The sequence below is a fragment of the Poecile atricapillus genome, chromosome 4 (assembly GCF_030490865.1).
Source record: "Poecile atricapillus isolate bPoeAtr1 chromosome 4, bPoeAtr1.hap1, whole genome shotgun sequence".
NCBI classification, from domain to species: domain Eukaryota; kingdom Metazoa; phylum Chordata; class Aves; order Passeriformes; family Paridae; genus Poecile; species Poecile atricapillus.
The window spans coordinates 43,512,087-43,535,737 of NC_081252.1; the positions used below are offsets into that span (position 1 = coordinate 43,512,087).

Here is a 23,651-nt window from a genome sequence, read left to right on the forward strand (position 1 = left end):
AGATGTGTTTGAGTGATTTGGTTGAGTCTGCTCCTTATTTCAGTAGTTTGGATGACCTCTGTTACTTAAAGGGCTCCAAAACTGGATTGGCAGCACCATATGTCAGACTGAGTGGCTCTTGCCTCAAAGAAAACCCTAATTGCTGCAGGTGTTTACCCCATGATGCAAAGAACGTTGCTCTTTCCAGTAGTGCAGACTTCATACTTGTGTTTTAAAAAGCATAACCTCTCTCATGTCCCTGTGGCTGTGTTATTACACTCTTAATTGATTTGGGATCCTGGACTGTACCTTTAAGGTTTACTGATAGTGTTTGTGGAACATGACAATTTTACTGACCAAGGCATGAAAGAAAATGAAGGTTTTTGACAGGTTATATGGAAATTAGCCCTGAAACAGCTGATGTGAGGAAAGAAAAGATATTTCTGTAGCTTGAGAGACATATCCATTCGGAGTTTCAAAGTCAGTCTTAGCCCAGCAGATCTATATTTAAAAAGTTGCCATTTTAATTTACTGTGACACCTGGTAGGCCACCAGCACCCCAGGTATTCCCCTGGTATGCTGTTCCACTTGGTTGTGTCACTGCAGGAGCAGATTCTAGCCCTCAAGCTGGCAGAGGATCACCTTCAGGAACAAATGAGAGTCATGTACAGCTGAAATAATGGCTTCTGTGTCACTTACACGATTACCTTTGGTTTTGACATTCAGCTGGTGGGAAAAAGTATCTGCTTAAGTAGAGTCTTCCCTGCCATAAAATACTTGGTTTTCTGCCATAAATTAAAATAGTTAATAAGGAATAAGTGTCTTAGCTCTAGCCAACTGGACCTCTTGTCTGATTGGTCTGATGGTGTAATAACTCTGGCAAGTTCTGTGAGTGAATAAAAATAGTGAATGTCCCTTTATGTGAAGACTTTTCAGTTTATTGAGAAATTTCTAAGAACAAGATTAAGTTCCATTGTTTAAACATATTTTAATAGTACATATCACTGAAAAAAAATTTCAGTATGATTTTTTTAGTTTCACTGCACAGTTTCCTACTAATGTATTTGCTTTCTAATGGATAGTTTTGGTTGGAAATCTGGGGGGAAAAAAGCACTATTCCTCTGACTTAAGCATTTTAGAACAGCTATTTCTACTATACCTTTAAAAGAGGTAATTTAAGAAAACTGTGACTTTTCTAATGCTCTTTCTCATGGAGATATGTTGAAAGTATCAAGGGTAAATAGAATAAGATGCAGAAAGAAATAATCCTAGAACTGAGAATTCTCTTCTTTCTTGGCAGCATCTAAGCCAGTCTGACCAAGAGCAAGACTACTCTGACCATCTAAGCCAGTCTGACCAAGAGCAAGACTACTGACATAGCCATTGCTGTTAAACTGTCAGGTCCTTGGCAGCTGGATCATTTACTGACCCTTCTCTTCATGTGATGTCTTCTGGGATCAAATACAGCACTGCCATGCTGAGCATTTCCCAAACGCAGGAGGACTGAACAGGAGACAGACTTATCTTAGATTGACGACTAGATTGATGGTAAGCAGCGCAGAAGGTTCAAGCCTCATGCTAGCATAAAATCATTTGACAGATATAAATATTTGCTTATAAATTGAAAGAGTAGGTAATAATAGTGGTTTTTTATGATTACATTACATGATATTTTGTGATTACCCAGGCTAATAGCTAGCAGATGGCAGAGTATACGTTTTACTTGTTTACCAAGCTGATGGATGGCAGTGATTGAAAAACATTTTTTTCCTTGTTGCATTACTCTAAAAGCTTAGTAGTGGACAGGCAATTTACAATATGAGTCAACAATAATTTGTATCTGTTCTTGATTTTGGGGGGCATCAGTTATTCTCTTTGTTTTATTTGACTTCTCTGAATGATATTTTCTTCTTAGATGAAGAGGGAAAAAATGAAATCTACTTTGAAAGCCAGGTCTTTAAAGGGATGCATGTGTGCTTACAGTCTACATATACAAATAGTATCTATTTGTATGAAGAATAAATGGTAGGAGGTTTTCTCCACTGTTCTATTTCAATGTTTATCATATTACTTGGGCATTTTGACGGAGAGATATGCTCTGTCTTTTGTTGAGGCACCTCAGCACAAATCTACATTGCTATATTGCATGCTACCGAGAGAGTTAAAACTATCCAGTCACAATAATAATTGCAGTGGTTTTCATCCCTTCTTTTTAATTGGTATTGACTTACTCATATTATCTATGTGTATGTTTTAGATGTATCTCCTCTTCAAATGTTGTTTGTTTGGTTTTCTTTCTTAGGTACAATGACTTGGGAATACTCCATAACTATGGAGTTGTTTCATGAGTAGTAGACCTACTAAAACCTACTAAACCTGACTGTCTTTCTAGGTTCATTCCCTATATATTTTAGTCCCCACTGTCAGGTGCCCTAGCTCCCTGCCATGTTCCTCAAGTGTGCCATTCATTTTAGTCTCTCTCAATGTTTTTTTGGGTGTATTACGAATGTTATGCTTGTGGTTTCAACAAATAGAATGTGAATTTTGATTAGTAAGTAGATTGCCTTTCCTTTGAGGCAAAAGGGGAAAAGCTGTGGTTGCTCTTCCTCAAGAGTTACTGTTGCATCCTATTTTTTCTGAAAGGTATCTAACTTCTGTGGAATTCATATCTGAGACATCTAGTATCTTGCAAAATTTGATAGGACTTGGACAATGTGGTTCAAATTTTATGGTTTTCTGTTTAGTCATTTCATATTAACTTTTTTTTTTTTTTTCCTCCCCCTGGAAAAATCAAGCTAAAACACTTGGAGCCAGAATGTAATTTTTGCTTAAAGACTCCAATAAGACCAAGGATTTTTTTCCCCCTCGTAAAAGAGGAAGGAAAATCATAGCAAGAATTACTGTGACTGGACAGGATTAAACATAACTTGAGATACTATTTTCAGATAACAAAACTTTTGCATTTAAGCCAGAGGATGCTTCATAATGTATATGCCTATTTGTAACAGAAATATTGAGTCTGTCTAAAACTGTCCCTTGAATTCCCTTTATGAATTTACACACATGATAAGACCTGAAAATACATTATTAGTACTATGTTCAGTTTTTTTATCAATCACCGATAGATCTGCTAAGCCTCTGTAATTCTGCCTTACAACTACTATCTCTGAAAGGGGTTTTCATTACTCCAAACTGCTAGTGGCCTTTCAGCAGGAAGAAGCCTACAATATTGTCTTATCTTGTGTAATGTGAGGGAAAAAATGTATTCAGATAGTTGCTGGTTTGGTGAGCTTGTTTGTCTTAGGCTGTATTCCCAAGGTGCACTTTTTTCCTGGGCAGTAATTGATCCATTTTTTATTTCCTTCATCTCGTGCTTTTCACCACTGCATTCAGATTTTTGTGGCAAATATATATATATATGTGTGTCAACAATTACTGTCTTGTTGTTCAGCTTCCCTACCCTTGACTGAATTTTTATTTTGCATTCTCCACAAAATTCAAGTTTCAGACCAGTATGATAATATGACATTTTCCAGCTTGTATCATTAAAGATGAAATGCCTTTGGTAGTGGTACCAAACTCTGGTTGCAAAGAGAATGAGAAATAAACAATAGAAATCTGGCTATCAAGGCTCCAAACTGAATTTTGTATGGACACCTGACTTATGTACTGAATGTCGCTGGTAAATGCTTTAGGTCACCAGTACAGGAGAAGAGTGGGAGTAGACAAGAAAGAGCAATGCTTGTCTGTCCTCTGTAAATTTTCATGGTGTTCTTGCTCTAAGAAGATGAGTGCTTCAGCAAAAGTGGCTGTTGGATCCGAAACAGTTTCCAGGTCTGGATTCACTGTGTAATTCTTGCTGGATTCAGATGATGAAGCCAGGTTATGTGGTGAGGATCATGGTTTCATGAACACTGTCGGAGTCCTTGTCTGTGCCTGTCCCTGTCCTGCCTGCCTGTTAGAGGGGATAAATGCAGATGCAGGCAGGGGAACAGACCCACCTTAAAACCGACTTGATGAAAGTAAATATTTAGCTCAGGTGAGCCTTGGTAACAGGGACACCCCAAACTTTGGGACGGGACAAAGGGCTGGGCACAGACCTGGCTAGAGGTAGCAGAACATAGGGTTGCTGCCCTTGTGTAAAGTTTCATGAAAAGTAATCTTAATCCTATTGTGGAAATACATATACACCTTTCTGGTTTAGAAGATGACAGTGATAGATATGCAAGTCCTGTTAATGTGAAAAATCCCAGAGTTTTGCCAGGATTATAGATGATGAAGTAAGGGATAGGTCCTAATTAAAGAATATATAAAATATACAATTGACTTCAGTTGTCTTTGCTCAGAAAGGTCGTGGATTGGTGGGGTTTATTTTGTTTTGATTAAAAAAAACAAAAAAGAAAACCCTGTTGTATCTCTTTAGCAATTGAAAAAAATATTTACTGCCTGGCATGTGAGTGTTTAAGTGCCTGATTCAATTTAAAAGAAATAATTTACAAATAGCTTAATGTTATGAAGTTTGGCATAGAAATTACTCATATTCTGTTTCTTAGTCAGAAAGCCCTAGGTTCAATACCAATGCTAACACAAGGCTTTGAGATGGTATTTAGGAAGGGTTGAGGGAAAACAAAAACAATATGAGAGGAAAAGTAGTTCATATCTCCAGAAGACATTTTTAGTAACAAAAAGACTGTTCTTTTGAACATTGTGCTCTTTTAGTAACTTTTCAAAAATAGGTACTGCTATTTTGGTAGATTTTAGTGGAATTGCCATCTTGCATGCAGAAAAAAGGGCATATATGAAGCAGTGTATATTGATTTATTACAGCAAATCACTTTAAAGTATGAAAATTGTAGAAGTAACACTCAGCCCTGTACTTTAAAAAAAAAGTGATTAAAAGATTCTGCTGCTATAGCTCTCTAGAGTTACTAGAAAGAATGGAGGAAAAAATAAGTTTTGTTTCCCCTCTGTTTGTGTCATCTGTGGTGTCCAGTCCCCTCTCCTCTTGCCTAATGCTGCTGATTTGTTTATAAGTTTTGATTAGGAACCCAGGCTTGATATGGTTCATGTTCTAGATGCTGTGGTTTGTGACATAGGAGAAGACATCTTGCTCAAGGTCACAAGAAGTAAATTAAGTTTCAGGATGCTGAATATAATTTTTTTTTTCTCTCCACTTTGTTCCCTCTTTACCCTGTAAATAGCTTGTTTGGAAAATTGAGTAGTACCCATTTGTACTATCAGTTTTCTGTGAGAAAAAATTCTTGTAATGAAAAATAGAATATTGATCTGGATAACATCCCTATACATAAAACATTCTCTGATGTCTCTTCTGTATTTCCAGTCTATCCCTTACAGGCAAGATGACACTTCTTCCCTTTACTTAAGAATAAATAATAATTTTAAAAAGCACTCTTTCCCCACATACACACTCTCACAAGTGATTGACTGTATTTGTTTAGATCAGTTGCACTGTCTTGGGGAAGCTAGAGGGAAAATTGGAAATGCATCTACTGTATCTCTTGTGTAAATTAGTTTTCTGATAGTTTTGATAGAAGATAATTGCTTAAACATGACAGTTAATTTGTGTTGTGTTCCAGTGTAGAAGCTTCAGAAAAAGTGTGTTACAGCATGTACAGCTGACTTTACTTTAAATTTTCTTGACTTCATACCAGAGGCATTTTTATCTCTGCTAGAAGTACTGTATATATTTTTTTGCAGTATGCTAATAGAGCAATCTGTGCAAGGAATAGAATCTTGGTTTTGATCTTACTTTAGAAGTTACTGGCAATGACCATGTCTTTGCTATAAAATATTACAAAATTGGAAAAATGTAATATTTAATGCCTGACCCTCGGTTCATAGGGTCTATAATTGAAATCTGGTTGAAATCAGTTTTTCCAAGCAATGAAAAATACACTTAAATCTAATTTTTATCAATAGTTTATAGGAAGGTTAGGTTAAAAGGCTTATTTTTAACACCTCTTTACTGAATTTATTTATTTGGTATAGTACATGGGTAATTAGAAAAAAATAAAATTTTACTTCATAATGAAGCCCCTAGTGTTCTAACCTGGGATAATGAACAGGCATTGGCTTTCGATGAAATAGTGAGTGAATGATCATATTGACAGTTCTGGCTATAAAAGAAGAAATCCAGGTGTTCACTATTAGTCTGTCCAAATCAGTTCTCAAGTTCCGGTGTCTGACGTAAATTGAAGTGAAGCAATTTAATTGCAACATAATGCTGTGTCATTACACCTCAGTCTTAAATTGTGCTTGTACTAAAAGTCATTTGAATAAACTTGGAAATCTCCATGGAATTAATGCTGTTATTAATGAGAAAGTAATGAATCACTGTATGTTTGATCACACTATGGTGGTGCGGAAGAGATGGAACAGGAAAGAAAGTGTCTGAAGGAAACAAAACAAGCAAGACAAACAAGAACAATTATTCTGTGATATTGGTTTGTTGTAGAGGCTCTGCAACACACCCTGCCTTGGTGTGTCTTGCTGGACAAGGAATGCTAGTGGCATTTCATAACAGCAAAAATCTGAGAGGATGATAATGTAGTCATTTCACAGAAATGCTGATGACCAGACACTGACATACAGGGAACACTTTCACTGCTGCTTTGTTATGAGAAACATAGCCAGCCTTAATGGTTCTAAAGGCCTGAAGCAATTGCATAAAGCACAAGTGTAAGGAGAAGTGTTAGGCTTGAGAAAGCACTGATAATTTATGCCTCTTCTTTAACATTCGTCAGTTTGGGTTTCTGATTTACACCGTTGTCCGTAACGCAGCCAGTGACTGTGATGGGGCCGGCTGTGCTGCTTAACCCGGCTTGGGTTCCTGGCAGTGCAGGGCTCCTGGTAGCCCATCATCCTGGGGTGAGCCTGCTGCCTCTTCCTTCTCTCCCCTGCCCACAGTGAGCACACAGGCAGCAGGACACACTGAGAAAGAGCAGAACACTTTGGCATTTGGAGAATAAGCATTACTTACCCTTGCTGTGCATATCTTCAAATTGCTGCACTTGTGAACAAAAGCCTCAGTACTGGATATAATGGTATTTTATTACATCATAAAAAGTGAGTTTAATCTTGATTTGTTTGCTGCTGTGGCAGAGTTACTGAAGCACCACCTCTGCTTCTTTTGCTGAAGAAATTTATTCTCTTGTAGGTTTTGGTTTCTGGCCTGAATACTCTGTGCAAATGTCAGAGTGGTGCTGTATATTAAAATACATCATTATTCCTCTTGGTACCACAGCATGATAAGTATGAAGTAAAAGATTTTTAAAGGTGCACATACATCTTCCCAAGAGACAGATTTTTGCAAATCTGTCTCCATTTACTCTCATTAGTATTAAATCAGTACAATTGATAACAAATGTCAGACTGTAATGTTTCTGGTGAAGCAGACCATCTGCCTGTTTTGTAATATGAACATTTATGCTTACAATCAGTATACTTCAACAACTGGGCTGGAAATGCCAGGTAGTAATGTCTGTTACTTGAGGTCTCTGAATGCATTATGTATATTAGAACCATAATTAGTTCCATGCTTTCTGGCAAATGTAGTTATTAAAGTAGATTTCTTTCTGTGGATTGCTTGCCTCCCTTGAAAGTACCATCCTTCTCTTAGCCTCTGTTTTATTTCTCTGTGATTGATTGTTTCTTACGTATTTATTTCTCAAGCTAGTTTTCTCTCTTGGATTAACTGGAATTTTTGAAGGCTGACTACCAACTAAAATAATGTAGTGATATTCAAACACAATTATCTTGCAATTAACTTACCACTTCATTTTGATGGAAAGTTTTTGATTAAAAACAAACAGTAAACAAATTAAAAGTACAAATATCTATGAAATTCCTCAATTAAAGCTTTTATTACTGAAGAATAGCTTGCTTTTCCTCTGCAGGGGGCAATGGAAAGTGAAAGATGACTTATATTTCAGATGACTGTTCAATTGTCTTTCCCATGTGGATGCAGGTGCTTTTATTGGGATGGATGGATGGGTGATAAGTCTTCAGTCTCTTTGGTTTTCTGTAAATCTGATTTCTTTATGTCAGCAGTTGACATCCATGTTTGTAGTCAGACATTCACAGTTCTTGGCTCACATTGCCACTCTGTATGCTGTGCCTTGGGAGAGTGGAGCCACCATGTTAAGGAGAGCTGGGCTGAGAATGTTCCTGTGTGCTTTGGTGGGTCCTGCAGCATGGATGGCACAGTGCAGCCACAGAAACTGCTGTGGAGGAAGCCAGAAGGGCTTTAGCACCAGGTCATTATGGTCTCAAGCTGCCCAGAAAACAGGGAATGCCCATCTGGACAGCCCATTTAATTAGTAGCATGGCTTTGTGAAAATCACTGGCACAGATGAAGAGAACGTGGGAGAGGGATACTTCTGCTGTTCCTATTTTTTTCTCAAGCCTCTTTCCTGGAAGAAGAGAGTCTTTCTTTGATGTCTTTGACTGAGGAATCTGTTGAGATTCTGATACAAAATAGGGAGACTAGGGTTGTTTTTTTGTGAGATAAGCATTGCTTTTTCAGGAAGGAAACTGGAGAATTGTGGTATGTTAATAGCAAAGCTCTATATGTTATGCAGACATTTTTTCAGCAAGAAACACTGTAAATAAAATCAGTGAAAAGATGTTAGATGCATTCCTTATTCTCTTTTACAGTAACCTTTTCAATTTGAATATGAAACAGTTGTTAACGTTGTACACTTATAACAGATAGAGAAGATTTGCTGAATTATTGCTAGTGATACATAAACTGATCCCTGTATTTACTAAATTTCTTTCTCCATTGTGATTTGAGAATGAAAGATAATTGAGTTATTCTTTCATTTTTCAAGATTGGCTGACTTGAATATTTGATAATAAGAAACTTGGGTTTTATTTGTCATTGTGCTGCTGGTTTTCAAACACTGGCAAAGCTACTTTCCTACTTGTGGCATATGATGCAATCTGTGTTTTTAACAAACTTTTCCCATTTTGCTGGTTTATTCAGTGTTTTCAGAGCAACATGTTCCATTCCCAGCTTTCATGTTTGGCTTGGAAACCTACACTGTTTAAAACTTGAAAATGAGCAATATTAATTCATTCATCTTGGTTTTTTTTAATCTACATTGTTAATCTTTAATTATAAGATTATTCTTAGAGTATTATGTCTGAGTAGTTACATATGTAACTTGCAGGTACATATATAGAATATGTTCTTGAACATTTATTTATATGTTAGGTTTTTGCATAAGTACTTAGCATGTGTTTGTCTTTATCAGTTGAGGCAGGATTAAAAATCTGTCCTGTAAAATACAAATATCTGTATTCTGTAACATATTTGTATTTCTGATTTATCCACTGAGTCTTGGTCTGACTAGACAGCAGAGATGTCTTGTGTACTGAACATTAACAATTTTTAGATGCTCCAAACCATCAAGATTTTTATGCAGAGGAGTTCAGACAGTGAGAAAAATCAATTGAACAAAAACTTTGCTTGAGATTACTGTAGTAATTGATGCCATGATTCTAAGCAGAAGGTCTGGTAATGTGTATATGGAGTTGCAATCCTACAATAAAATCAGAGCCTGCATGTTCTGCCAAGGTTCTTAGTAAGTAAATATTCTGCAGAATCTGTCACTTCATGTTGAAGAAAGTAAAAGGCAGCAGCCATGCAAAATTACAGCAGGTTTTAAAGCTATAGAACTTCTTCAATGAAATTAAAATATTTTAAGTGACAACATATACGCTTATCCTTATAGTAATATTAGGGTATTGTGTTTTTCTGTGTTCTGTGTAATGATGTGCATATGATGCATCATTGTGATTTAAAACATTTAAATCTTCATTTATTTTTTTATCTTCTTTGTTGTTTTCTTTTTCAATTGTTATTTTAGTTCTCCTGATCTCAGTAATAAAAGGCAGTTTCTAGTGTTCTGTTTTGTTGTGAGTTTTTTGGAAGGCAAAGCTTTGGCAAAAAGATGAAGGAGTTTACAGGTGTGCTTGTTAAGATGGCCTCTTAACTGCTTAATTCAGGTAAGAACTGCAAGACTGGAGAGACTTCTCCCATTTTCACCTCTAACCTGTGTGTAGGACATACCAAGCAAACATAGGCCATAAATGGATGTCACGAGTCTGTTTTCCAGGCAGTAAAGCATCCCCTAATATTCAACCAATATCTACACAGTAAAAAAAAAAACAACAAAAAACAAACAAACAAAAAACCCCAAAATTATTTTTTAACAAAAATTGCTGTTAGTTAAGGCTTCTTTCTTAACAAAACAGGTACTATTTTCTTACTGTTTTAAGCAGATTTGAGTAAGTTGGTAGTCATTCCATTTTCTCATAAACCGTTTTTTATTATTATGAGATTATATTGTATGTAATAATTAATTTTGAAGTGTTTCCTGTGATTACAGCTCAGATGGTATGCATATTCTATCAAATCTTTAGTTTCAGAGAAGCAAGGGGATGATCTAGAAACTGTTCGGCCTCTGAGAAGAACCCTAGGCATAGAGTGAGTTGCTAGTTAGTCAGACACTTATCAAGTCTTTCAGTTTATTCCTGAAATGTGCAGCACCATTTGGAGCTGATATGTGCTGACAAGTGATATTCTTGTCTTGTCATTTTTATCTAGTTAGGTAATGCAAATAAATGGGTAAATATACCCAGGACCTGGAGTGAGGTACTAGTTTGCCTGCTGCTTTGCTTTCTAAGAGTTGGCTTAGATTGCTCACTTAATAAAAGTTTTAGATGTCATGTCTCTAGAAGGCCTAATATAAAATTCCTCCAGCTAAGGAATATTTTTATCATCAACTTTTTGGTAGTAAAAAGATAGTCAGTGTTAGACTTCACTCATAGTCTTTTCCATAATAGTTGTTAAGAAATTACGTTTGAGATTGACCTAGCTCAGGATAATGATGACTGCTGGGAGAGAATATGTGCAGTTTCTGTGCAGGTATTATTTCTTCCATTTTTCTCCTCCTTATATAACTGCTGTATTTCTACAAATCTCTCATCCAACTCCCTGCCCTATCCTTTTCTTGTTGACATTTTTTCTACACATCTCTTAAAAAATAAAAGGTGTGTATTTGTTCATTTCTTATGTGACAAGACCCTTTCTCTCTCCGGTCATTCTCACAGGAGTCACTTTCTGGCCATTTGCTCTTACTTATACACAGGGTCTAAACTATGCTGCTGAGTGACAATTCTGTGCTTGTGATTTTCAGCTGTACATATTCCTTGACACCTTTAATGACTCTTCTCTTTGCCTGCTTTTTCTGACTTTCCCTCTAAATACTTCGCATGAATGTGTTTCTCCTGGGGACAAATCAACTGTTCTTGTATAGTTGCTGTTTAGACTTTCCATGAATAACCTTGGTAGTGTGTTTGATCCTGAAGTTCTGAACTGATACTTTTACTCTACCTGGAAATGTAATTTACTATATATAACGTTGGCACTTTTTTTAGTACCCTCCCTGTGGTCTGAACTTCCTGTCTTGACAGTTTCATTTCTCTTCATCCCTTCTTTGTCTCTATATTTGCATTGTATGAAAGAAGCATTCATTCTTTTTCTGACTGTTCTATAACTTGGCTGGCTTCCAATTAATTTCAGGGATCAATATGAAACCATTCTCTCTTACTCATAATCTGAATATGCTATCTTGTATATTTTACTTTCAGTTTTCTCATTTTAGCACATCATGAGTCAGTGAATGAGTTACATGAGTCAAGTGAATTTTAATAGCTTTTATGTCGTACATATTGCTTAAAAATATTTCTTTAGGCTGTTTTCTTGCAGCTACTCTATCATCTTATTTGGGTGAATAATTTTCTTAAAACTTAATTTTGAAGTTGCTTGTGGTTGTTCTCATTTGTTAGATTTTAAAGTGTAAGTACATGTGCTGTGATTCATACGTGACATTTCATACAGTCCTTCAGCGTTTGGCTCTTGCAGTAGGGTGGGAGCTGCCAGTTTGCACCACAAGCAAAGTACAAGAGACAAGGGAGCAACTCCTGAGCTGTGGTGCTGTGATACCTATAGCTGAGCTGAGCAGCAACAACAGCTCTAGCTCTGAATACCTATATTGACACTGTATCAGCTGTCACATCTGTAGAGCTGATATAATGTTCCTACCATCAAATTCCAACCAAAAAAAGTGTGGGGATTTTTTCAAGTGTCAAGGGTTGAGGCATTTCGGAGATTGTTGAATACAGGCAACTGGTTCATTAACGTGTTGTTGTTAGCTACAGCTGCAGAACTTAAAAAGAGGTGATCAGTTATGCGAAGGTCAGAGCCTATTTGGAAGCTTGTGTTTGTTTCAGTCAAAATGTTTTAGCTTCAAATATGAACTAAGGAAAACCGGTTCCTTCCAAAATGGTGTTTACATGTCATGACAAATTCACTTAGACGTCACTGACTGCCCAGAGAATAGCTCTGAAAGCTATTACGTTTTGAAGTTAATTCTGTCTAAACCTTTACTAAGTGTTAGCAAATTTTCAAGTACAAGTGACAAATTTTATTCAGAAGCCTTTGAGAGACATTAAAGTCTCTTACTTTGTTTGAAAGTTTAAAATTTTCATTTTTGTTAGAACATTTTTCCACTTTAATGTTTTCTCTATCATATACAGTATTTCAATATTTTATGAGTATGCAGAGATCTGGATGGGTTTTTTCAGAGATGATTTAGTATCTCAGTAGTCACAGTGCAGGCAGGTAATTATTAGAAGTTATTGTTGGGATTAGTCTTCTAATTTGCAAAATGAATGTTCTTTAAAACAGAAAAGTAGTTTAAGCATCCTTAACATAGACCCTGCATGGCTCTGACAGTACTTTCTTTATTATTTAGATATAAAGGCAAGAGCAATAGGTTATTCTTAAGAGCTGTCTGGGAATAGAAGTTAGGGGTCAAAAATTCCTGTCATAATAAGAGTATGAAATTGTGATATCTCTATCAGTGTAGGCATACCGTTATTATTTTCACTAAGCTTACCTGAAGAGTGACTTACTTTGAAATAAAATGTTAGGTTTAATATATGACTACTAAGTGAGTTTGTATTGTAATCTGGAATATTGGCTTATGCTGACTTCACATTTTGGGGTAAAGGGGAAAAAGTAATTAATTTTATTCTGTTATTACTATTGGTCTAGATTGGGATATTCTACATGTGAATACTGGCCTAGAGGAAGCTGAACTGGCCTAATGGTTAGCTGAACCTCCCTTATTCTTTTCTGGAAATTGATTACTCTTGATCAGTGACAGCCCTTTTTTGTTTCTGAATTAGGGGTTTTTTTCCTCCCTTTTGTTGGACTTCTGGCTCGTTCATGTTCTTTTCTCACCTTATTCTTCCTTCTTGCTGTTTCCCTAAGACAGGTGTTCTGACAGTCAAGGTAGCTCATCATGCACATCAAAGTAGCCCCTCTCACTGTGGGATTTGATACAGTGGTGGGTGCTCAGCTTCCCAGGCTTCTTGCATTGCTCCTACCCAGTGTCTGCTCTGTCCTTGGGAACACATTCTCCCTCCTTCTGGTTTGTAGGTGGCACATTGTAGGTGGCAGCGTTGCAAATTTGCTCCTTGCCATCACTTTGTCATCAATAGTGTGAGCAGCATCTCAGCTCTAGAGAAGCTGTTGTTGTCCTTCACTTTCTACTCCACGGACGAGAGCTTTCCCCACAGCCAGCAGCTGCGTGTTGTGTGTGTTTCCATCTGCTGGAAGATGCCGTCGCAGGCGGGATCACTGGGGAATCTTCGGCAGCTGCGCTTGGAGCAATGCTCTGGCTTTGGCAGGTGTTACTTGGAGCGTTCTTGGCTAAAGACACCTCAATATTTTTCACATCCACAAAGTTAAAGGTGCTAAATGACTGTGACATGCTGCTGGTGGCTGATGTGTGGCTGGCATCCACACCTGGGCATCTGGGATCTGTAAGTATGCCAGAGGAATAAACCTTCTCTGGACAAAAGGATGTCGGCAATCTTAGTGTTCTTGCTGCCTTCTTGTGACCAGGATCAATGACTACCAAACACTTTGTGTTGCTATTGATTACTAGATTTACAAAAAAAATACATATTTTCCTGGAAGGCATAAAACTTTTTTTAAAAGGAAAGGCTCTTGGATGGTATTTGTATTTCAGTTATGCTATTAGATATCTATAAGCAGTTTTAGTTTTTCTTTGAAAAAGTCTTTAAAAGTCTTCATGCAAGAGACCCACACAGACTTCTCAGCAAGCTTCATATGGACTATAAATGTAGAAGTATTTCTAGTATGTAATATTTCTAGCATATTTATTAACAAAGAACAGCAAAATACTTTTATTAAAGTAATCATTAAGCTTGGGGAAATTAAAAAAATAAATATGCGGTGTTTGTCACCTAGTCTGTCTAGTCATCCGTTGCCTAAAGGCTGTGGAATTCAAGTATTTTGCTAGATTGTTCATACAAAATAGACATGTCTGAGTAAGTTTCGCTTCAGACATGTGTTCTTCTGAATATTCATGAAATTAAGAAACTAGAACTGACACTTTTCATGCTGGTAAAATTCTAATTGGCCCCCAAATATAATAATTAATAATTTCAAAGGGACAGAACACATATATTTCTCTTACACCATAGACTTTTGTTTGTCCATTTCAATGGCATTTCTCCTTGAAACATATTTAGGCAGGTCAAATGAGATAGAGCAGTCCTCTGTCCTTTGTTTATCTTGTACTGAATTTTTCTTTTAAGCTTAAAGATTTGTTTTTTAAACTCTCTCTCTGAGTTCAAGATGCACTTTGCAGAATACTGTAAAATAGTTTAAATCCAAATGCAAATAGGATTTTCTAATTACTTATTTTTTTATTTAATTTTATTTTAATGCGTGCAGTTTTTCTATTAGTAGTAAAAATAGTACAATACTGGAAAAAATAATGGAGCTAGGATAGATGTGGAGACAGAATATATCTGAGTAGAAAGATAACCTTGCTGCAAACAGACTGTTCACAGCACAGTTTTCTATCTTAGGACCAGGAGTTAATACAGTGAATTCATCAAAATATCTTAATTAGAGCTACAGTTATGATTGGCTCTTTCAAGCTAGGTATTGATAAGAATCCAGCACGTAGAAATTGAAGGTTTTTTTAATCTTACACCATTCTCAAAATTAAGATTGATTTGATCTGCCAGGAAGTGACCTTTACATATCACAACACTACTTCATCACTTGATCCTATTTCTGAGAAAAATCTACGTAGATAACACAGCTTCCATTTATTATTATCTCAGAATCAATATATTCCTTGTAAAATTCTCGGCTTTACAGAAGTTGCTGTAAATAAAAACGTTTAATATGAAAGTGATTTCTTTAGAACAATATCTGTGAACATAAGATTTGATAAATATTTGAAGCAAAAAATTAGATTTGAAGAGTCAGCTATTATGAAGAGGTTACAAGCAGTAGATTTTACTTTGGAAGTGTGGGGATGGAAATATTTTTTCAGTGGATACCTATTTTTATTCTGTATGTCTCAAATAATGAGCAATACACAACTGTAAAAAACAGCAACGTTGTGTGTTAGGTAAATATGCTTTAAAGCTAAACAAAATACTTTCTGCAGGTGAATAGTCTTCATTTACCTATAGGTTTTCAAATTTTCTTCAGTTATATTCTAGTCTTCATTAATTTTCCTGACTTTATACAGAAAAGTTAGTGGTTTGTGACTATTATGAACAATTTTAATGGAATATTTAACCGTGTTCACTCTTTTATATGTTCTGGTGTGTAAGGAACCAAACTATATAACTTGTCCACCCCCAAAAGAGACCTTTCCCTGAGCTGTGCCATTTTCTTCACTCCTCACACCAGCTCTGGTATTCAGCATGGGGAAACTCTTCCGCTCAGTGACCCACTGTGAGTTGAGGAGCTTGCAAAAAATATATTTATAATCTCCTTACAAAAAGGTCAAAGTTAAGAAATTTTCCATTTTCAACTGTTTTTTTCCCAACCACCTGCTTGCTACTTGCATATCTTGAAATTTTTCACAGGACAAAACCTTATTCTGAGTGAGGGTGTGAAATCAGGGGTTTTTTCCCCCCTTCATACACTGCTCCTGTCAACTCATGGAAGACAAACCCAGCAAAATCAGTCAGCTAATTTTCTCTCTCATCCTGGTGTACAGCTGCTTCATAACACACTGCAAATGTGTGGCTTGGGTAGAAAGGAAAAAGGCTACCGCATTTGGCAGTGGCCTTTTTGCAGTTTGAATTAAGAAATGCTGTAGCTTGTGCTACTTCAAAGGTGTAAGAACAAAGGTACTGGTTAGGCCAAGCATTCAGCTGGTTTGTTATTCTGCTTCCTTCTGTACTCAAATGTGAAGAGGTATGAAGAAATTGCAATTTCTTTAGTTGTAAGAGACAGTGAATAGTTACATCTTCAGTCTCAGGTTGGTGTTTTCTCAGCATAACTCTGTGGGACCAATCTCCATAGAGAAAACATTCATTTGTACCCCATTTGGCTATCATTTGTCTGTTGCTTTCTCTCTGAGAATATTTCTCCCATTGCACCACACCAACTTAAATTTTTGGAGCCTATTTTGGAAGAAACTTTATCAAATGTCTTTGTCATGTTAATTTTACTTCTATAAGAAAATGTTCTAGAAATTTGACAAATCTAGAAGAGAGAGAACTGTAAAAATGTGTCAAATCAGAAGTTTGAGTATTCTCCACTGTATCAACAGAGTATTATATGTATTTCTTGTGTGTATGTATGGATGAACAGTACTTTTACCATTTTTTGACAACTACTGCTACTTTTAAAAATCTGAATTTGATCATTGTAATTCAAGGATCTACAGAGCTACTTTGGAGTCTAAGATCTGAACATCTTGTCTCCAGGGCAGCTGTCTGGCAGAAGTCTCCAGAACATTATTCTCAAGTATTATCAAATTTTTGAGTCAATGGAAAAAAAATAAAAATCCTTCCACGGGATGAATTCAGATTTACCCATTAGTTGATCATTTTGCTTGTGCATTATTGTATTTACATACTTATGACTTCCTAATATTCTCAAATAGTTTTCAGTTTGGAAGGGTTAGAAGATAATTAGGCATGAAAAAAATTCCTGTGCCTCCTTTCAATTATGTTATTGTTCCTTTTTGTGAGGTTTGGTTTTTTTTTTAAGGAATGTTGTTGTAAGGACGAAGTAGATTTTCCTAAGGTAATATTATTATCTTAGAAGGTCTTCCAAGATAAACATTGTAAAATATTTGTTGTTTTGCTGATCAAAAGATTCTGAATGAAGGAAGAAAGTTGTAAATTTTTCCAATTACCCAGAATACTCAGGACCAGGTGACTGGTCTGGTCTTCAACTTTATTTTCAAGAAGCTGATAGAAAACCTTAAAAGTCACCTTTTCTCCCTGCAAGATGAGACATGGTAGCTATAACCCATGGTGTTAATCTTCTCAGAATATGATCAAAATGGGTTCATTCAGATCATTTGCCTTGAAGAGAAAGGGAAGTTTGGAGATCACTAATGAGAAAGCATACATTTTTGTAAACTGAACAAGCTTTATGTAGCAAGTAGTGAGGGATACTGAACTCAGCAACCCTTAAACAAAAGCCACCTTCTTAACAAATCCATTGGGTTCTGCATCTGTAATGTATGCCTGAAATCTTTGTGCTCTTTACCTGAGTTAAATTCAGTAGTTAGTAGTGAAACCTGGAGAATACATGGAGTGAGAAGAGCTGTAGGAAGAGAGAGTGCTGGCAGCCCCTTTTCTGTGAGCTTGGCTCTGGGGCTTCTGGCTTCTAGCAAACCTTGACCTATGCTTTCCTTGACCTTGCTGTGGAGGAAAGGGGGGAAACTCTGCTTCCTCCAGCTTCTGCTGCAAGAAAAATCAGTGAAGACGGTATATAAATTGGTAAAGATTCCAAGACTGGAAGAGAAGGGTTTTTTTGGCACATAAAGGTAAATGTTTATATATTTAAATAGTTTACATTTCCCAAGACAGTTCTTCAAGTCATATTTTACACATTGCATCTTTTAGTGAATGGTGTGATTTGTGATTGTTCTCTCTGTTTGAAACATGGGTCTCAGCGCATTACACACCAATGGAACTTCACTGACAAGTATTTTTTACACTAAATAAGCTTGCTATTATGTGTTCTTTATGCAGTTTATAATAGATCTTTTGAAAATTAAAAATTTGCAATAAATCCTAATCTTTGCTGTCTACAAAGTTTGTTTTGTTGTCATGAAGAAGTACGTTTGGAAAACTCTTGAGAAGCACCTTAGGAACCTGAGCAGCTAGGGGGGGTTCAACATTTTCCTACAATTCTGTTCAAGAATTTTTTTGTAAACAACACATAGTTGCATGTGGATTGTAAATTATTATGGGAGACAATTATGAAAGAAACAGCTTTGGTAATTATAGATCCCGCAGAGTATGTTTCAAACAGGGTGTTTTTTAAATAATCACAAATTCTGAGATCCTGACTAATCACTCTAAGGTGAGTTGTCAAAGCTTACTTAAAATTGGGATACTGGACTGTAAATCATTCAACAAGAAAAACAAATTTTTCACAGTGATAGCCTGACTCACACATGTGTGACCTTGAGAAATGTATGTGTAATTTTGTTCCAGACATTAGACCCTTCAAAGTAGTAAGATTAAGTATATATGTAAGTGGTAGTGGGTTTAGTGGTGTATGGCTGTGTACACACTCCAAAAAATACATTTGTTATCATTTTTGTCATCTAATGCTTGTTTTCCTCTGACTCTGGACTATAGTGCCCTCTTCCTCCTTACTTTGCCCGCCAATAAAAACTAATGAACAGTGTTTTCTACTGCTACCAGTAATGTTTAATGATCTTAGAGGCGAGCAATTAATTTGTGGAAATTCTTCTGGTTTTTAGCACACAATTCACAGTATGAACATATTAGGAGGAGGCAATGGGAATCTCATCAGTAACAAATACAAATATATTTTTAAGACTTTATATTGCTAATACATTCACAGAGCTTACAAACTTTAAAGTTGGTGACAATAGAAATCTTTCATGTAGGTATTTTCCGTCATTCATCTCTGTTTTCATGTTACTTCTACACTTAGGAATGAACCTTAAACTGATATGTTTTAATTGGTTTGATTTGTTACAGACAGTTGTGTATATATTTCCTAGATGTTTCTTGGACTCAGGCAATAACTTAAATACAAAAATGTAAAAAATGTATCAGAATTGATAGTCTTACATTAATAACTCTGTTGTATGCTCTGGCTGTGTTTTAACAACAATTTAGAAATATTTGATTGATTTTTATTTTTTTTCTTAGTATAATTTGCATTGATACTTGTGCGGCATATAACACGATGAATGTATTGTACATGGCAGTCATTATACCAGTTGGTATTTCTTGTTTACAGCTGAAGATAAATCCTTAGCTCTCCATTTTTGTTTGCCTTCCTTTTCAATATGGTATGCCTTGAATATTACTGCTGGTAATCAATTCAGAAAAAAAAAATAAAATCCATGTTCCTAAGCACTACTTATCTGTGTTCATCACAGATCACAGCAGCCCAGAGGACAGGGCTCTGAACTGGACAGGTAAACCTAATGGTATAAATTAATTTGAATTAACTGCCTCTTTTGCTCTGCTGCTCTGGTTTCTTTCACTCTTCACCAGCAGATGTGTAAGGAACCCAAACTTTTGACTTCCTTTCCAACATGGAAAATCACCAGCAATTTTACAGAGCATAGTGATGTTATTGGTTGATACTGCCTTGAGACAAAACACTGGAATAAGGGAGTTATTTCAATTTCTTAGCTAAAAATCTTAATGTAAATAGGAGTTACTCTGCCTAATGATGAGTTGAATATAGTCTATATTGAGCTCTATATCATGCTCTTTTTGTCTCTTGTTCATAAAAGCTAAATAGCTGCAATAATTTGCTGAATGTGTGGTATAAATTTCTACATATATCTTCTGTATGCTGGTCACCTTACTCTGTTGTGGCCTTTGGGGAAGTATTTTGTCCTGAAGAGTCAAGCTGGCTTCTAAGGCTGCTGAAGTGTGTTGAAGATGAGAAGCAATAGCCTCAAGTTTTAAGCTGTGCTGAGCAGAGGCAGTGTTTAGATTGGTTATTTGGACAAATTTTTTCATCAAAAGGGTTGTCAAGAACTGGAAGAAGCTGCTCAGGGAAGTGGTTGAGTCAGCATCCCTGGTGGTATTTAAAAGAATGCATATGTGGCACTTGGGGACACGTTTTTATTGTGGACTTGACAGTACCTTAACTGTTGGACTCAATGATCTTAGAGGTTTTCTGCAACCTGAATGACTCCATGATTCTGTAGATCATGTGGCTAAGGAGAGCCTGCAGCTGCCTTTCATGATCAGCTGTTCATCTGATTCCCCTTTGCAAGTGCAGTAGCTGCTCTGTTAATCAGTAGAATAGCAGCCTAACAATCCCCAGTATTCTCTCTGTATGTGGGATGTTCAGGCAGGATGCCTGTCTGAAGGAAAAAAAATCCTTCTCTTAAAATTGCTGTATCATTTAGAATAAATAGATATGTAAATGCTACCAAGAGAACAAAACAGGTATTTGAATTGCTCTCTTTAGCAGACAAAAAAGAATATCTTGTTTTCCTCCTGTGCAAAGGAGCTTGCATGTTGATTAGAATCTTTTAGTACCTGTCATAATCCAAAACTTCACGTGGTAGTATTGTAATTTTTTTTGAGAGATGCGGAGATGGCCGTAAAAATGATCAAGAATTGCTTTACGACTGTCTGGATTACTCAGTTTTGCACAGGATGTTTGCAGTGGGAGATAGCAGACAGGCAGCATTTTTAAGGTGGGAAGTTTATAACCATTTTTGACTCTTTGGCATGCTTGTGATAGTCTCAATAGACTTGAGATAGGGAGCTTTTAAATTTGAAACAGAGGCTTTGTCTTGCTGTCAGAATGACAAATACCTGTTTGTGGTATTTTCTCTCAAGAAAGCATTAAAACAAAATTTATAAGTAAGTTCAAACACAGGGGAGTTTGTTTGCTTTTTTGTTTGTTGTTGTTTTTAAATTTTTTTTTTAATTTATAATTTTTAGCCTTGTTTGGGGAGGTGGTTCTGAGAGAAGGACACTTGGGACAAAGGTTGCTTTCCTCAGAGTAGAGTGCTGCTCTTCTTTCTGCTGAAGCCTGAGAGAGGAGTTCATTGATCAAGACATTGAAAAATCCTTCAGCAAAACCGGGAGACCAAATTTGACATTGGGATGTATCTAAAGTTATTTGGTGAGGAAGAAGGAAACGGGGGAAAGATGCCAGGTAACAAACCATGACCTGCTAGACCTTATTTGAACACTAAGGATTTATGGAGTGGGTTAGTTTTTTGTTTGTTGGGGTTTTTTATAGATTTTACCTTTTATTTAAGGAATGTCATAACCTTTCCTTTGCATTTAGGTGGTCATCTTCCTTGACAATTGGGTTGATTTCAGCCAAAGGAAGAAGAGAATGAAAGAGATGGGTAAAAAATATTTAGGGTCAAAGGATACTGTAGCATTTCTCATGGTTAAATACAAAGTTGTGGGTCAGTGCATGTGGATGCATTCAGTACAATGTCTGAGTTTTAACTCATCTTCTTTGAAAGATGAAATATTCACTATAACAAAAATGCTTTGCTTATGTACTTAAAGTAAGCTTGCTTGGGAAAATAAAAGGTTTATTTATGTGAAGGGAGGAGAAGTTTCAAGTAAACAGTGATTAATCCCTTAAATACTACGTTGCATGAGTCTGTCTTGCTCAGACAGATACTGTTTTCAAGTAAAACTGCATGTTGTATGTGTATATTGACAGCCTTCCATGTCCTTGTTAATCACAAGATTAAAAAGGAAGTCGAACTGAATTTAAAGGTGTTTCAAAAAAGGCTTGGAGCAGTGTGTTTTCAATCATTAGTCTTTGGGAAACAGGTGATCATACTGCTCATGTTTTTGTTTAAGAAATGTTTATCAAGTACCACTGCTTCTGTGCATCAGTACCAGATTGCCTGGTTACAATACATTTGCTGGCATCTGTCTATTTTAAATTTGACATTAGGCCCACTGTACAAGGAGTATCTGAAGGAGCCACTGCAAACATGAGTGCTGCTAGTGTGTGTATAACTGCAGAAACTTGTCTGTCCTTTGTGCTCCTATTATTTCTGGAGTCTAAGCTAAACAGACTAACTGCTGCTAAGAAGCTGTCAGGGGATGCATGTCAAACACTAGGTGTATCATGCGATCAGACCAGTGCTGGGATACATAAGTCAGTGGTTGGAAGAGGGAAAAAAGTGGCCTTTTTCTCTCAACATTGTCTTTACACTGAATGGAACAGATGAGTTTCTGAATTATTCACAGTACTGGAAGCTTATAATCGTTAGCAACGGTGGCAGCAGCAGACTATCAAGACGGGGTTGAGTATTTTGTTAAAATGCCTTATTCTGAAGCTCATCAAAGGATTCATTTCACAAAACAGTCTCTGGGAATTTGGGTATTTAAGATCTGTGGGAGAAACAGCATTTTCTTCAAAAGAATCGAGAAAGAGAATATTTTCTTCTGAATTTTGTAAGGATCAGTGTTGAAATAAAGGTTAATATTAATCACAGCTCTTACGCAGTAATGGAACAAAGAACGTCAGTGAAAAGGGTTTGCTGTTTCAGTGAGTAATCCCAATGAGTTGATTAGTATTAGTAATAAAGCAGGCCTTTGACCCATAATGTAATTACTAGATATACAAATTACCCATTTATCTAAACAAATGAATTAATATCCATAATAGCAAAATGAACTTGAAACAAAGATAGTAAGATTGTCTTGGTTATAACTGATACGCAGTGGAAGGTAATGCTTTTCTTGATGTTATGAATAGCTTTGCCTACCTAAAATGCAGCCTGTTTATAGTTTCCTCAAAATTGGTAGCTTCTAATGATACAGTCTTTAAAATTCTTTTGTTTTAACGGGTCAAATTTAGTAACATATTCTCTAAAGTTTCTTCTCCTTTTTGAATTCTGTAATATTGATGCTTATCTGAAAAATATAAAACTGGAAAGTAGGAACTTGGATGCAGTGTGTAATTATTATGCCATGATTTAGCATGTCATTAGTGTCCTGTTACACATCTCTCATCAGTCAGATGCTATTGCCCAAATGAGAGCTTGTGTGGCTGCATCCATTCTCACTGTTACTCTCTACTGCAAGATACTAAAGACAAAGGTTTTGCATATGGAAAAAGTAGGGGAAAAGCAGTGCAAAGGGACCGGAAAGTTAATGTCTGCACTTCTCAGGAAGCCAAATTTTTAAAAATCTTCAAAAGCTTTTACAGTTCTCTTTGCTTTTAAAAACTGTTCCTTGCAGATGTGAAAGTGTGCTTTGTAGATTCATTCTGAATCTTCTTAACTTGAAAGGCACATGCTATAGATAATGAACTGAGACTTTCCTAGTGATCCAGTTAATATTTTAACATTGTTACATTCCATAGAATGTATAAAAACATATAAGTATCTATAATAATACACTTAAGAGTGTTAAACAGAACTTCCAAGTGCCTGCCATTTTTGTTCCTCTGGGTCGTGAGGGTGGAAATAAAATGGCAGGTGGGGAGGTGATTCCATGAAGTCACCGGCATTGTGTGCCTTTCACTGCAGAGAGCACGGTGTTCACAGTGGGTCTGGCAT

General features: G+C 36.3%; 1 protein-coding gene across 2 annotated transcripts in view; it reads left to right on the plus strand.

The window, feature by feature from the left end:
• TENM3 (teneurin transmembrane protein 3) overlaps window positions 1-23,651 on the plus strand; it is a 419,680-nt gene that overhangs the window by 57,663 nt on the left and 338,366 nt on the right. For both annotated transcript variants that reach the window (XM_058837712.1, XM_058837711.1), the window contains exon 3: window positions 1,280-1,527. The gene's annotated coding sequence lies outside the window, so the exon portion shown is untranslated. The remainder of the gene's footprint in view (window positions 1-1,279; window positions 1,528-23,651) is intronic.